This window comes from Tachyglossus aculeatus, chromosome 4 (genome assembly GCF_015852505.1).
Source record: "Tachyglossus aculeatus isolate mTacAcu1 chromosome 4, mTacAcu1.pri, whole genome shotgun sequence".
In the NCBI taxonomy this organism is placed as follows: domain Eukaryota; kingdom Metazoa; phylum Chordata; class Mammalia; order Monotremata; family Tachyglossidae; genus Tachyglossus; species Tachyglossus aculeatus.
In genome coordinates, this window is record NC_052069.1 from 50,358,947 (window position 1) to 50,375,788 (window position 16,842).

Below are 16,842 nucleotides of genomic sequence, written 5' to 3' on the forward strand. Positions count from 1 at the left end.
TCTGTAAAATGGGGATTAAGACTGTGAGCCCCGGGAGGGACAACCTGATTACCTTGCATCTCCCCCAGTGCTTAAAACAGTGCTTGGCACATAGTAAGCGTTTAACAAATACCAAAATTATTATTATTATTCTCTTCATCGTCACGATCATCATGAATGGTATTTATCGAGCACTTAGCTTACTGTATGCATAGCACTGTACTTTGCACTCGGGATGTATAATAGAGTTGGTAATATAATATATATAATAGTATAATAGAGTCTGTAGACACGTTCCCTGCCCAAAGCAAGCTGAATGTGCTGTACTCATTAGGCGCCCAATATGTACTGTTATTATTTAATATTTCATTTTAAGTTTTACAGCGTTAGAAGTCATAGAAATACTGAGCTAGATGAATTTGATTTTATTCAGTTTTGCTTGGAGAATTGAAAGACCGCTTGGAAAGAACTGGATACATAATTGGTTAATGATTAATTTAATTCAATTCTCATTTATGGTTACCCAGGGATAAAGCTTTCCTTAACTTGTTTGTTTAGAAAGCTTGTTTAAGCAACCCTTTGGTCTTGCTGACTGTATGAATTTGCAATTACAGGCAGTTTAAAAGGAAGGATTAGGGTATCGAATTAGGTTGTACGACAGAGTGAATCTAAAATGCCTGCTTGCTGCTAAATCGGTATATTTTGGTTAAAATGACTACAGATGAATCCCCCAGATTGAGCCTGCTTTAGCGAGAATATTTTACCCTTTAAATGTTATTACTCTACGGACTATAGTATTCCCTTTTCCTGTGAAAAATCACTGGATCCTCTATGAACAGAAAAATATCCATCCTTTTGTCACCTAGCTTCCTCAAATTCTTTTTCATAAAGAAGCTTACCTTGAAAGATATGATTTAATACTGGAAAAGAAAATTTGTTGAATTGTTGCTAGATAATTAAAAAGCAAATCTTAAATATTGCAGCCTCGGACCAGGGTCCATTTTAAACCATTTTTTTTCTGCATTTTTAAAAGGAAATGATTTAATGTTCTATTGCACTGCATACTAAAAATTAGACAAATCTATTTTTCCTCACCACCTTTTGTTTCCCAACATGGTTGTTCACCTTCAAGTCAATCAAAGCTGATCTCTCCATTCATTCATTCAATCGTTTTTATTGAGTGCTTACTGTGTGCAGAGCACTGTACTAAGTGCTATCAAACTAAGCACTATCAAGTGCCAGAGAAGCAGCATGGCTCAGTAGAAAGAGCACGGGCTTTGGAGTCAGAGGTCACGGGTTCAAATCCCGGCTCTGCCAATTGTCAGCTTTGTGACTTTGGGCAAGTCACTTCACTTCTCTGGGCCTCAGTTCCCTCATATGGAAAATGGGGATTAAGACTGTGAGGTCCCTGTGGGACAACCTGATCACCTTGTAACCTTCCCAGCACTTAGAACAGTGCTTTGCACATAGTAAGAACTAAACAAATGCCATTATTATTATTATTTCAATTAATCAGTAGATCAGTGGTATTTATTGAGTGCTTACTGTGTGCAGAGAGCTGTACTAAGCCCCCTCGCTTTACTTCCTTTCCCTCCCCACAGCACCTGTATATATGTATATATGTTTGTACATATTTATTACTCTATTTTACTTGTACATATTTATTCTATTTATTTGATTTTGTTAATATGTTTTGTTTTGTTGTCTGTCTCCCCCTTCTAGACTGTGAGCCCGCTGTTGAGTAGGTACCGTCTCTATATGTTGCCAACTTGTACTTCCCAAGCCCTTAGTACAGTGCTCTGCACACAGTAAGTGCTCAATAAATATGATTGATTGAATGAATGAATGAATAAAAGACAATAGAGCAGCGTGGCTTAGTGGAAAGAGCATGGGTTTAGGAGTCAGAGGTCGTGGGTTCTAAATTCGGCTCTGCCACTTGTCAGCTGTGTGACTTTTGGCAAGTCACTTAACTTCTCTGTGCCTTAGTTCCCTCATCTGTAAAATGGGGATTAAGACTGTGAGCCCCATGTGGGACAACCTGATTACCTTGCATCTCCCCCAGCGCTTAGAACAGTCCTTGGCACATAGGAAGAACTAAACAAATACCATTATTATTATTATTTCAATTAATCAGTAGATCAGTGGCATTTATTGAGTGCTTACTGTGTGCAGAGAGCTGTACTAAGTGCTTGTGAGAGTAAAAGACAATAGAGCAGCATGGCTTAGTGGAAAGAGCATGGGTTTAGGAATCAAAGGTCATGGGTTCTAATCCCGGCTCTGCCACTTGTCAGCTCTGTGACTTTTGGCAAGTCACTTCACTTCCCTGTGCCTCAGTTGCTTCAACTGTAAAATGAGAATTAAGACTGTGAGCCCCACGTGGGGCAACCTGATAACCTTGTATCTCCCCCAGCACTTAGAGCAGTGTTTGGCACATTGTAAGCACTTAGCAAATGCCATCATCATTATAATTATTATGTGCACAGTGTGTCCTTTCAGAAAAATGATCTAGGCAGAGAAATGAAGTATGGGACTGGAGTGAGGAAAGACTGGAGGCAGGGAGGTTAGTGAGGGGTAGGGACCATCTCTACATGTTGCCAACTTGTACTTCCCAAGTGCTTAGTACAGTGCTCTGCACACAGTAAGTGCTCAATAAATAAGATTGAATTAATGAATGAATGAGGCTGATGTACTAATTGAGGTGGGATAGGATAAGTGCTTGGACCAGTGTGGTAGCAATCCGGATGGAGAGGGAAAGTCAGATTCTTGAGATGCTGCGAAGGAAGAACCGGCAGGATTTGGTGAAGGATTTGGTGAAGGATATCAATCAATCAATCAATCATATTTATTGAGCACTTACTGTGTGCAGAGCACTGTACTAAGCGCTTGGGAAGTACAACTTGGCAACATATAAAGTCCCTACCCAACAGTGGGCTCACAGTCTAAAAGGGGGAGACAGAGAACAAAACCAAACATACTAACAAAATAAAATAAATAGAATGGATATGTACAAGTAAAATAAATAAATAAATAAATCATCATCCTCATCATCAATCGTATTTATTGAGTGCTTACTATGTGCAGAGCACTGTACTAAGCGCTTGGGAAGTACAAATTGGCAACATATAGAGACAGTCCCTTCCCAACAGTGGGCTCACAGTCTAAAAGGGGGAGACAGAGAACAAAACCAAACATACTAACAAAATAAAATAAGTAGAATAGATATGTACAAGTAAAATAAATAAATAGAGTAATAAATATGTACAAACATATATACATATATAGAGGTGCTGTGGGGAAGGGAGGGAGGTAAGATGGGGGGGATGGAGAGGACATTCATTCAATCAACCAGTAATCTATCTTGGGAGAGTACACTATAACAGGGTGCTTAATGTATGCAGTCCCCTCTCAGGGTCACACCTGGAGAGTTTCCAGTCCTCTACCAGTCTTGGCTACAGGAGGGAGAGTCAAGCAGACGCCTACCCATTCCATTCCTAGCTAGGCCACAGGCTGGCGAGTGGCAGGCAATCGGCTACAAGTCACAACTCACCCGTGCAGCGGCAGGGGAGAGCGTCGAGGGTGGAGACTCAAGTTTACTGCGCAGAAGGAGGCAATGGTAAACCTCTTCTGTATTTTTACCAAGAAAACTCTATGGATACACCACCAGAACGATTGCAGGTGGAGAGCGGGGCGTTCTGGGAGAGGTGTGTCTTTGGTGTCTCTGTGGGTTGGAATGGGTAGGTCTCTGCTTGATTCTCCCTCCCATAGCCGAGAAGGGTAGAGTACTGGAAACTCTCCAGGTGCCACCCTGAGAGGCATTACAAAAATTACAGAAGTACAAAGTACAGTGGGAGGATCAGTGTCAGGGTGCCTAAAGCAGAGAAGCAGCGTGGCTCGGTGGAAAGAGCACGGGCTTGGGAGTCAGAGGTCAAGGGTTCTAATCCCCGCTCCGCCGCTTGTCAGTTGTATGACTTTGAGCAAGTCACTGCACTTCTATACACCTCAGTTACCTCATCTGTAAAATGGGAATTAAGACTGTGAGCCCCACATGGGACAACCTGATCACCTTGTATCCCCCACAGCGCTAAGAACAGTGCTTTGCAAATAATAAATGCTTAACAACAAATAATAATAATAACAATAATGGTGTTTGTTAAGCGCTTACTATGTGCAAAGCACTGTTCTAAGTGCTTGGGGGATACAAATGCCATTATTATTATTATTAAAGGACAATGAATACGGCCAATAACAAATCACTTTCTGGGAAAGCTACAAGCGCCAACTCAATATAAGCTCTATTTACAAATCAATAATTTGAGGGCTTATTATTGAGGGCTCACTACTTGCAGAACACTGTACTAAGTGCTTGGGAGAGTACACTGTAACAGAGTTGGTAGAAACATTCCCTGCCCAAAGTGAGTTTACAGCCTAGAAGGGGAGACAGACATTAATAAATATAAATAAATTATGGATATGTACATAAGAGGTGTAGGGCTGAGGGTGGGGTGAATAAAGGGGACAAATAATAATAATAATAATGATGGCATTTGTTAAGCGCTTACTATGTGCAAAGCAATGTTCTAAGCACTGGGGGGGGAAACAGCGTGATCTAGTTGTCTCATGTGGGGCTCACAGTCAATTCCCATTTTACAGATGAGGTAACTGAGGCTCAGAGAAGTTCAGTGACTTGCCCAAGGTCACACAGCAGACATGTGGTGGATTGGGATTCGAACACATGACCTCTGACTCCAAAGCCCGTGCTCTTTCCACTGAGCCACGCTGCTTCTCTAATAATAATAATGATAGCATTTACTAAGCACTTACTACGTGCAAAGCACTGTTCTAAGCACTGGGGAGGTTACAAGGTGATCAGGTTGTCCCTCCAGGGCCTCACAGTCTTAATCCCCATTTTCCAGATGAGGTAACTGAGGCCCAGAGAAGTTAAGTGACTTGCCCAAAGTCACACAGTTGATAATTGGCAGAGCCGGGGTTTGAACCCATGGCCTCTGACTCCAAAGCCTGGGCTCTTTCCACTGAGCCACGCTGCTTCTCAATTTGTACTTCCCAAGCACTTAGTACAGTGCTCTGCACACAGTAAGCGCTCAATAAATGCGATTTAATGAATGAATCTAAGTGCAAAGGAGATGCCTCTTGGAGGGTCGCGGGAGGAGAGGAAATGAGGTCTTAGTTGGGGAATGAGAGATGTATTTTTAATATGGTTTCAAAGGTGGGGAGAGTGGTCCTCTGTTGGATGGGCAGAGGCGGGGGGAGTTCCAGCCCAGAGGCAGGATGTGAGTGAGATGTCAGAGGTGAGGTAGATGAGATCACGAGATGAAGGTAGAGTGAGTAGGTTGGCAGCAGAGAAGTGGGCTGGGTAAGAATAAGAAATTGAAAAGTAAAGTAGGCTGGGGAAGAGCATTGAGTGCTTTAAAGCCCATGGTAAGGGGTCTTTGTTTAATGTAGAGGGGGAATGGGCAACCCCTGGAGGTTCTTGAGAAGTGGGGAAACATGGACTGAATGTTTTTAGAGAAAAATGATCTGGGCAGCAGAGGGATGTATGGACAGGAGTGGGGAGACAGGAGGCAGGAATTCAGCAAGGAGGCTGATGCAGAAATTAAGGTGGAATGGGATGAGTGCTTGGATCAACGTGGTAGCAGTTTGGATGGAGTGGAAAGGGTGGATTTTAGTGATGTTGTGAAGGTTGAACCAAGAGGATTTGGTGAGAGATTGAATATGTGGGTTGAATGAGAGAGATGAATTGAGGATAATACCAAAGTTATGTATGGGCTTGTGAGATGGGGGAGGAGGAGAAGCAGCGTGGCTCAGTGGAAAGAGACCGGGCTTGGGAGTCAGAGGTCATGGGTTCTAATCCCGGCTCTGCCAACTGTCAGCTGTGTGACTTTGGGCAAGTCACTTCACTTCTCTGGGCCTCAGTTACCTCGTCTGTAAAATGGGGATGAAGACTGTGAGCTCCATGTGGGACAACCTGATCACCTTGTATCCCCCCAGCACTTAGAACAGTGCTTTGCACATAGTACTGGCACTTAACCAGTGCCATTATTATTATTATTACTATTATGGTGGTACTATCTATGATGATGGGAAATTCAGGGGGTGGACAGGGTTTAATCAATCAATCAATCATATTTATTGAGCGTTTACTGTGTGCAGAGCACTGTACTAAGCACTTAAATCATATTGGCAGCAGTGGGATTCGAACCCACTCCCCCGAAGAGACTGGAGCCTTAATCCAGGGCCTTAGACCACTCGGCCACACTACCTCTTATATAGATGATAGATGAGAAACTTAAGGTGTCAGCAGGACATCCAAGTAGAGATATCCTGAAGACAGGAGGAAATATGAGACTACAGAGAAGGAGAAAGATCAGTGCTGGAGATGTAGATTTGGGAGTCATCTACATAGAGAAGCAGTGTTGCTTAGTGGAAAGAGCCTGGGCTTGGGAGTCAGCGGTCGTGGGTTCTAATCCTGGCTCCACCACTTGTCAGTTATATGACTTTGGGCAAGTCATATCTTCTTTGTGCCTCAGTTACCTCATCTGTAAAATAGGGATTAGGTCTGTGAGCCCTACGTGGGACAACCTGTTTACCTTGTATCTCCCCCAGTGCTTAGAACTCTGCTTGGCACATAATAAGAGCTTAACAAATACCATTATTATTATTATTAGAGATGGTATTTGAAGTCCTGGGTGTGAGTTATACTCTGTTACATTATCCTAGCTGCACTGCTCTGTATTTTAGTGTGTCTCTCACCCCTGTTAGATTATAAACTTCTTTCTAATTCTGTTTTCTAATTCTTGTGTACTCTCCCAAGCACTTAGTACAGTGCTTTGTGCACAGTAGGGACTCAGTGAATATTATAGATAGATTGACAGTGCTTTGCACGCAGTAAACTCTTAAACTCTCAGTAAGCTCTCATGAGAAGCAGAATGACATAATGAATAGAACATGAGCCTAAGAGTCAGAAGGACATGGGTTCTGATCCTCGCTCTGCCACTCATCTGCTGTGTGACCTTGGGCAAATCACTTGATTTTTTCTGTGCTTCGTTTACCTCATCTGTAAAATGGGGATTGAGAATGTGAGCCCCTTGTGGGACAGGGATGATAATACTAGTAATAATGGCATTTATTAAGTGCTTACTATGTGCAAAGCACTATGTCCAACCCGATTTGCTTGCCTCCACCCCAGCACTTAGTACAGTGCTTACACAGTAAGCATTTAACAGAGCACTTAGAAAAACAACATGGGTTACTGGCAAGAACCCGGGCTTGGGAGTCAAAAGTCATGGGTTCTAATCCTGGATCCGGCACTTGTCAGCTGTGTGACTTTGGGCGAGTCACCTCACTTCTCTGTGCCTGTTACCTCATCTGGAAAATGGGGGTTAAGACTGTGAGCCCTACATGGGACAACCTGATCACCTTGTATCTACCCCAGTGCTTAGAACAGTGCTTGGCACATAGTGCGCATTATGAGGATTGATTGATTGATTAATTTAAAGTGGGAACTTGGAGCAGAAGCCCTATCTCTTCCCAGCTCCAACAAGAGTTGGCTCGATGTACTGTGGATTCTTTTTTTGCCAGGCAGTCGTCACAAGGTTATAGAGAAAATGTAAAAATCTGCAAAATTTTCATTCCGTGCGTACCCTACAAATAGTCTACTAAATCTTTCTCCAGCCTGTGTCACAATTCCTGCATTCTAGCTATCCCTGAAGATGACTTTGGTTAACATATTGGTGCTATATCAACTGGCACCAAACATTTTCTATTTGTTTTATTACTGATAATTTAGATTTTTATATTCTGCTAGTGTTTTCCATTCTCAAAAATCCCAGAGGAAACCGAGCCAGATAGAGATGATACATATGGTTACGATAAGGACCTAGAAACCTGGAAGGCAGGATATTATTCATTCATTCAATCTGATTTATTGAGCACTTACTGTGTGCAGAGAACTGTACTAAGCGCTTGGGAGAGTGCAATAAATCGTAAGGCACTAGATTGTAAGATCCTTGAGGGCAGGGATCATATCTACCAAAGCAGCATGGCTCAGAGGAAAGAGCACAGGCTTAGGAGTCAGAGGTCGTGGGTTCTAATCCCAACTCCACCAATTGTCAGCTGTGTGACTTTGGGAAAGTCACTTAACTTCTCTGTGCCTCAGTTACCTCATCTGTAAAATTGGGATTGAGATTGTGAGCCCCATGTGGGACAACCTGATTACCTTGTGTCTCCCTCAGTGCTTAGAACAGTGCTTGACACATAGTAAACACATAACAAATACCAATATTATTTTAGAGAAGCAGTGTGGCTCAATGGAAAGAGCCCAGGCTTGAGAGTCAGAGGTCATGGGTTCAAATCCCAGCTCGGCCAATTGTCAGCTGTGTGACTTTGGGCAAGTCACTTCACTTCTCTGTGCCTCCGTTCCCTCATCTGTAAAATAGGGATGAAGACTGTGAGCCCCACGTGGGACAATCTGATCACCTTGTATCCTCCTTGTATCCTTGTATAGAGACGGTGCCCCCATCCACCCCATTATGCAGTGAGCCTCATGTGGGACAGGAACTGTGTCCAATCTACTTATGTTGTATCAACCCCATTGCTTACTACAGGGCTTGGAACATAGGAAGTGCTTAACAAATAACACAATTATTACTAAAGGGCAGTTTGCATATATTGACAAATTTGTGGCTCAAGATACATACATTTGCCTTAAAGTGGAGGACAATCTTCTAGACTGTGAGCCCGCTCTTCTAGACTGTCAGACCGCTGTTGGGTAGGGACCGTCTCTATATGTTGCGAACTTGGACTTCCCAAGCGCTTAGTACAGTGCTCTGCACACAGCGCTCAATAAATACGATTGAATGAATGAATCAGACTTAACCTATTTAGGTAACTTATTCATCTCTAAAAAGTTTTAAATGGCCCTATTAAACCTGTCTGGAGCTTTCTGCCCTTGCAGAAAGATACCATGTGGTTTGGGGAACAAATAAAGAAATCGAATCCAGTCTCCACCATCAGAGAACTGCAGGGCCTAGTGGCAAGAGCAAGAACTTGAGAGTCAGAGGTCGTGGGTTCTAATCCCGCTCCACCTCTTGTCAGCTGTGTGACTTTGGGCGAGTCAATTAACTTCCCTGTACCTCAGTTACTTCATTTGTAAAACAGAGATTAAGACTGTGAGCCCCACATGGGACAACCTGATCACCTGGTATCTTGTCTTATGCCGTCGGGTCATTGTTTTGTTTTGTTTCGACTTGTTTTGTTTTGTTGTCTGTCTCCCCCTTCTAGACTGTGAACCTGTTGTTGGGTAGGGCCCGTCTCTATATGTTGTCAATTTGTACTTCCCAAGTGGTTAGTACAGTGCTCTGCACACAGTAAGCGCTCAGTAAATACAACTGAATGAATAATGAGTTGTTTCCACAGACACTTCTCTCCCAGAACTCCATGCTCTCCATCTGCAATCATTCTGGTAGTGGATCCATAGAGTTTTCTTGGTCAAAATATGGAAGTGGTTTACCATTGCCTCCTTCCGCGCCATAAATTCAAGTCTCTGCCCTTGACCCGTGCCCAGCACGGGTGAGTTTTGACTTGTAGCAATCAATCAATCAATCGTATTTATTGAGCGCTTACTATGTGCAGAGCACTGTACTAAGCGCTTGGGAAGTACAAATTGGCATCACATAGAGACAGTCCCTACCCAACAGTGGGCTCACAGTCTAAAAGGGGGAGACAGAGAACAGAACCAAACATACCAACAAAATAAAATAAGTAGGATAGAAATGTACAAGTAAAATAAATAAATAAATAAATAAATAGAGTAATAAATATGTACAACCATATATACATATATACAGGTGCTGTGGGGAAGGGAAGGAGGGAAGACTGGGGGATGGAGAGGGGGACGAGGGGGAGAGGAAAGAAGGGGCTCAGTCTGGGAAGGCCTCCTGGAGGAGGTGAGCTCTCAGCAGGGCCTTGAAGGGAGGAAGAGAGCTAGCTTGGCAGATGGGCAGAGGGAGGGCATTCCAGGCCCGGGGGATGACGTGGGCCGGGGGTCGATGGCAGGACAGGCGAGAGCGAGGTACGGTGAGGAGATTAGTGGTGGAGGAGCGGAGGGTGCGGGCTGGGCAGTAGAAGGAGAGAAGGGAGGTGAGGTAGGAGGGGACGAGGTGATGGACAGCCTTGAAGCCCAGGGTGAGGAGTTTCTGCTTGATGCGCAGATTGATCGGTAGCCATTGGAGGTTTTTGAGGAGGGGAGTAATATGTCCAGAGTGTTTCTGGACAAAGATAATCCGGGCAGCAGCAGATTACCTGCCACTCGCTAGCTACTGGCCAAGCTAGGAATGGAATGGGTAGGCCTCTGCTTCACTCTCCCTCCCCTAGCCGAGACTTGGTAGAGTACTGAAAACTCTCCAGGTGCGGCCCTGAGAGGGGGACCTTGTATCTATCCCAGCACTTAGAAGAATGCTTGGCACATAGTAAGGGCTTAATAAATACCACAGTTATAATTATTATTATTACCATGTTAATACACTGCAAAAAGGATACTAATTCAGGCAAAAACTCCACATTTCAGTTGTATCCTGATGGTCCATCATCATAGTCCTTCTCATCGTCATTTCGGTTGTGCACAGATAATTATATTAGGCATTCTGGGAACTTAGAAAAATAAGGGAGACCTCTGCTCTTAAACAACTAACTGCTTAGTGTAAAATAACCAATTCTTTTATGGCATTTGTTAAGAGCTTACTATGTGGCAGACACTGTACTAAGCACTGGGGTAGATACCAGTTAATCAGGTTGGACAAAGTCCATGTTCAACAAGGGGCACACAGTCTTAATCCCCTTTTTACAGATGAGGGAAGTGAGACACAAAGAAGTGAAATGACTGTCACACAGCAGACAAGTGGTGTACCTGAAATCAGAACACAGATCCTTCTGACTCTAAAGCCTGAGTTCTATCCACTAGACCATGCTGCTTCTCTATTGCCTGTCTGGGTGCTTTTTTCCAACTCTCTGCTGAAAAAAACAACCTGAAAACAACAACCACAAAACAGAGCAACGCTAGAAAGAGCAAAATTCAGTCCAAACTCTCTTACTTCCCTTCGACTTTTTGGGATTCCATCCCAAGCATCTTTCTCTTTACGTCACTCCCTTTGTTATCCCCTTTACTCTGTAAGTAAGGTTCAGGATGGCTGAGCGGGGCCTGACAACTTGAAAAATGGCCTTCTGAATAATTTCCAGTAGCACAGCAGGATGCCCAACACATTTTAATAAAGTGTGGGTTCCTAGAGCGGGAAATTTTAAAGAAATTTCTGTCGGCATGCTGACACTCGGCAAACCTCAGACAAGTTTGTGGAATGAAAGAGTAGGAGTAGATAACTCCAGCTGAATTGTTGTGGGTGGGGAGTATCTGTTTATTGTTATATTGTACTCTCCAGAGAGCTTAGTACTGTGCTCTGCACACAGTAAGCACTCAATAAATACAATTGAATGGATGAATGAAAATGGCTATAGCATCCCAGCCTTGCTTCCCATCCAGTGGAAGATTGATTGGTAGCTACCTAGCACTTTTTCTTCCATAATGCAGTTGGGTCTGCATTTCATTCATTCATTCATTCAGTCGTATTTATTAAGCACTTACTGTGTGCAGAGCACTGTACTAAGCACTTGGGAAGTACAAATCGGCAACACATAGGGACGGTCCCTACTCAACAATGGGCTATTTGTAATTCTGGGGTTGGGTCTGTGGAGGCTTTAGCGGGTCCGTAGTAAAAATTCCTTCTGATCTGTCAGGGGTGGACCGTGACATCGAAGCTGACGGCCTGAACCACTGTGTCAGTAGGGGTTGGGAGATATGAGTCAGTTTGGGAGGGAGAGGAGGGAGACGCCCAATGACCAGAACAGTCGTCCTCCTCTGCCTGACCCCGATGGAGTGTACTGGCCCTATCTCTGGAGCGGAAGGCAGCAGAAGCCATCGTCACACGGTTTAAGTCTCTGGGAAGGGCGTAACTGCGTAGTTGTAGACATGTGGTTAGAGAAGCAATATATCTTAGTCGATAGAGCGCAGTCCTGGGAGTCAGAGGAGTGTGGGTTCTGGCACCAGTTCTGCCACAGGTCTGCTGTGTGACCTTGGGCAAGCCACAAAAAGTGGCCCGACTAGAATTCAAATAATAAATCCAGTTGGAAGACAGGCTACCATTCCCCGTCCTGGGTAAGGAGTGTGTTTGCCAAGTGGTGTAAGCTTTAAGGGAGCGGGAGGAGTGGTGACACTGAGGGAAACCAGAATGAAGAGTGTTTTCCTGCTGAGAGGCAAACAGGATGTGTTTATCGATTGGAGGTGATCCCGGTGAAGGAAGTGTTGGCGAGCTTTGCGGTAGAGTTCTGACATCTGTTATATCTGTGATGATGAATGGTTCAAAACCACGCTTCATCCATATGGATGTGCTGAGGAGAGCTTTCTGTTAGGAGGCGGAGGAAGAAAGAGTCAGGTAAACTAAATTCATGGGGTACCCTAGGAGGGGGGCAACTGTGGAAACACAGTGGTCGGGGTCTTTGCATTCACCCCCTTCTCTTAGATCATCCCCTCACAGGCTGCTTTGATGTAGGCCTGCTCGATTGCCTCGTAAGTACTGCTGAACGTACAGACTTCCCTATCTCGTGTGTTTGAGACTCCATCTTGTTCAAGTGAACAAAGAGTAACTCCATCTTAGAACATGCCATGAACTCTGTATATTCGTTTCAACTGCCAGGGCCTTTGGAATCAGTTGATAAGGATGTCACACACCCGTCACCGATCGCTGAGGACATCTGAGTGGCAGAAATATTGCTGCCTGTTCTTAGAGTATGTAAGTGACTGTCCTGCCATGTGTCATGCTCTTCAATCACGTGCAGATGCTGTATCAACTGCATATAAAGACACTCCGTATCATTCAGAGCTGAGTTGGCCTTGACTAGTGGAGGAAACCCTGTCCATCAACCACCGCTACTAACTAGTGCTAGAAGAAATAAACTCGTCTCTGACATACCTGCTTGAACACAATGCAGAGTCCTTGAAGGTTTCTTTGACTCAACCCACAAGCAGGGTACTTTCAAATTTTTCAAGCTATGCTTCTTTGAAGAAGGTTGTCGTGTCTGCTTGGTGGCAACAAACTAGAGGAGAAGAGTAGCTTCCAAAATGCAGGGACGGTAAGCTGCTCGTGGGCAGGGAACGTCTACCAACTCTGTTGTGCTTTCCCGAGTGCCTAGCAGAGCTTTCTGCACGTAACAAGGGCTCAATAAATCCCACTGATGGATTGAGAAATATTATGTGATAGCTCATGGAGGGAAAGAAATATTTCTGGCCTTTTGGGACTGAAGTCCATCCAACAAGGAAAGAATGCCAGGCATGGGACAAGAAATCTGCAGATTTGAGAAGCAGCATGGCCTAGTGGAAAAAAAATACAGACCTGAGGGTCAGGGGACCCGGGTTTTAATCCCATCTATGTCTCTTGCCTACTGCCTGTTACTGGAGAAGTCACTTCTCTTCTCTATCCCTCAATTTCCTCGTCTCTAAAGTGGGGATTGGATACCTGTTCTCCCTTCCCCTTAAACTGTGAGCCTTTTGTGAGATACAGACTTTGTCTGATCTGATTATTTTGTAATAATAATAATAATGGCATTTATTAAGCACTTACTATATTTGTGCCTACTCCAGTGCTCATCACAATACTTGGCACATAGTAAGCGCTAAATTAATACCACAATAGTAGCAGTAGTGATTACTATTATGAGCCACATGGAAAGACACAAGAGGAGAGATGGGACATCTATAAGGATCCGTAGGTGAAGTCTAGGAGTGGTAGGTACTGCAAGGGACAGGAGATGATGATGATGAGGATAATAATAATAATAATTGCGGTATTTGTTAAGCCAGGCACTGCACTAAGTGCGCTGCACACAGTAAGCACTCAATAATTACGATTGAATGAAAGAACGAACTAGGTCCGTTGAAGATTGATGAGCCAGTTTGTTCCACCACCATCAAATCTGAACTTCGAAGTTCACTCTTTTGCATACTTATTAACCACTCCAAACTGTCTTCTGAGAAAGTGGCTTAGAGTTTAAGTGGAGTAACTGAGGCTATATTTTGTAGACACAAAATAGCTCCACATGGGGAAGATCTGAAGGCCAAAGCAGTAGTTTGAGCACCAAACGCTTGAAAATAGAGTCAATATTGTTTTTATTAAATGCTTGCTCACGGCTCATGACTGTGATCTAAAAAAAATACATTTACCCTTCCGAATGCAGAGGTAATCAGAATTCATTCAAGTGGGCTGACTCACTGAGTTCTGACATCAAAGGGCAATATGGCTTTATTGATACCACTCAAATGACAATACTGTTTGAAGAAATGTAGTCAGAAGTCTGGCAATTTAAAGGCTGTAAAAAGTTACAAGAGATGTGAGTGCAGTGTTCCATACTGATTTTCTACGAACAAGACTATATATTACGGAATTGGCAGTAACTTGCCAATCTTGTCTCCCTGATGCACATTGTCTGAAAGGAAAGGGAGGAAGAAAATCTGGCGGCAGGTTTCCTGGGGAGATATTATTCAGTGGGGCATTAAAAATACAATAGTCAAGAACTCATTCTCCATTATGTTCCTCGTGGAAGCTGAAAGAATTTCACCGTTTTGGTTAAAATTAAATGGCATCTCAAATTTGGGATGTTAATAAGCACAGGGAACCTTTGTCTTTGTTACTATGTTGGGATCGTAGGTCTGAATTTTATGAATGGAAAATGATTTTCAACCATTTTTGTTGTGATTTTTGGCAAAATTTCAAGTCCTGGTACAACATGTTGGCTTTTTCCAAAAATGAAATGTCAGCATTTTGTTTTCCTCCTTTCTCACATGCAATATCTCAGAAAGCTTAGCTACCCCTGTTACTTTTACCTGATGTTCCAAAATCAATGATTAAACATCACCCTGGGGGAAACAGAGACATGGGGGTGGGGGAAGAAAGTCTTGCTACTGTCATTTTATATTCCCCAAATCTTTCCCCTGCTTCCACCCTCAAAACGAAGAGCAAAACTTAAAGTGCCCAACTAAAACACTCCACAAATCAAGCAATACAGGCATAGCTATAGAAGGTAAAAATCACACTGCCAAAAAGGATGCCCCCTCTCAGAGTTGCATCTGGAGAGTTTCCAGTCCTTTACTAGTCTCGGCTGTGGGAGGAAGAGTCAAGCAGAGGCCTATCCATTCCATTCCTAGCTTGGGCAGTGGCTAGTAAGTGGAAGGTAATCTGCTTTAAGTCAAAACTCACCTGCTGTCTGTATTCCTTTCTTCCACAGACAGTCTCTGTCTCACAAAAGGCTCACAGTTTAAGGGTGAGGGAGAAAAGTATCGAATCCCCATTTTATAGATGAGGAAATTGAGGGACAGAGAAGCAAAGTGACCTCTCCAGTGACAGGCAGTCAAAAATAACTGTGTGGGCAGCGGCGGCATGGGAAAAGTCGAGGGCAGAAACTCAAATTTACTGCGCAGAAGGCAGCAATGGTTAACTGCTTCCATATTTTTCCCAAGAAAACTCTATGGATACACTACCAGAATGATTGCATATGGAAAGCGGGGCGTTCTGGGAGAGATGTGTCCGTGTTGTCGCTATGGGTTGGAAATCACTCGACAGCATAAGGCAAGACAAAAAACGGATGCAGTTAAAGGATGTAGGAAATGCAGCTTGGATAGACAGGAAAAGAGTGTCCTAGAGGAAAGAGTATGGGCCTGGAGGACCTTGGGAAAGTCACTTAGCTTCTCTGTGCCTCAGTTACCTCATCTGTAAAATGGGGTATAAGACTGTAAGCCCTTTGTAGGACATGGACTGTGTCCAACCTGATTAGCTTGTACCTACTCCAGTGCTTAGTACAATGAATGGCATAGTTGTTGTCTTGTCTTATGCCATCGAATCGTTGCCAACCCGCAGTGACGCCATGGGCACATCTCTCCCAGAACACCCCACTCTCCATCTGCAATCGTTCTGGTAGTGGATCCATAGAGATTTCTTGGTAAAAATCTGGAAGTGGTTTACCACTGCCTCCTTCCAGATAGTAAACTCGAGTCTCCACCCTCGATTCTCTCCCATGCTGCTGCTGCCCAGCACAGGGGAGTTTTGACTTGTAGCAGATTGCCTTCTACTCCCTAGCCACTGGCCAAGCTAAGAATGGAGTGGGTCAGCCTCTGCTTGACTCTCCCTCCCATAGCCAAGACTGGTAGAATACTGGGAACTCTCCAGGTGTGACCCTGAGAGGGACTGGTGTAGTTAGTTCATAATAAATACCGTACAATACAGTCTAACAATAAACAGACGCATTCCCTGCTCACAAATACTGTGAAAAACAAATGAAAAACAGTAGAAATTCAATCATTCAATCAATCCTATGTTTTGAGCACTTACTGTGAGCAGAGCACTGTACTAAGTGCTTGGGAGAGTACCATACTTGGTAGACACATTCCCTACTCGCAGTGAGCTCACAGTCTAGAGGGGGAGACAGAAATTAATATAAATAAATACATTATGGATACATGCATTGGTGGTGTGGGGCCAAGGGAGAGGTGAATACAGGAAGCAAATTGGGGCGATGCAGAAGGTGGGGGGAAAAAGGGAAGAGGGTTTAGTCATGGAAGGCCTCTTGGAGGAGATGTGCCTTCAACAAGGCTTTGAAGGCGGGAGATTAATTGTCTGTCAGATATGAAGTGGGAGGACATTCCAGGCCAGAGACAGAACATGGGTGAGATGTCGGCAGTGAGACAAAAGAGATCGAAGTACCGCAAGTAGGTTGGCTGGAGAAGCAGCGTGGCTCAGTGGAAAGGCTTTG

General features: G+C 43.9%; 5 non-coding genes across 5 annotated transcripts; 2 read left to right on the plus strand and 3 right to left on the minus strand.

The window, feature by feature from the left end:
* Window positions 1-3,378: 3,378 nt before the first annotated feature.
* Window positions 3,379-3,516, plus strand: LOC119927510. Its single transcript, XR_005450506.1, has one exon. It is a non-coding gene; the product is annotated as a small nucleolar RNA SNORA7 (small nucleolar RNA).
* A 2,659-nt stretch (window positions 3,517-6,175) lies between these two features.
* TRNAL-AAG lies at window positions 6,176-6,257 on the minus strand. Its single transcript has one exon. It is a non-coding gene; the product is annotated as a tRNA-Leu (tRNA).
* Window positions 6,258-10,280: 4,023 nt separating this feature from the next.
* On the minus strand, window positions 10,281-10,419 carry LOC119927471. The gene has a single exon (XR_005450470.1). It is a non-coding gene; the product is annotated as a small nucleolar RNA SNORA7 (small nucleolar RNA).
* Window positions 10,420-15,145: 4,726 nt separating this feature from the next.
* On the plus strand, window positions 15,146-15,283 carry LOC119927535. The gene has a single exon (XR_005450529.1). It is a non-coding gene; the product is annotated as a small nucleolar RNA SNORA7 (small nucleolar RNA).
* An 856-nt stretch (window positions 15,284-16,139) lies between these two features.
* On the minus strand, window positions 16,140-16,277 carry LOC119927855. Its single transcript, XR_005450822.1, has one exon. It is a non-coding gene; the product is annotated as a small nucleolar RNA SNORA7 (small nucleolar RNA).
* Between the last annotated feature and the right edge of the window lie 565 nt (window positions 16,278-16,842).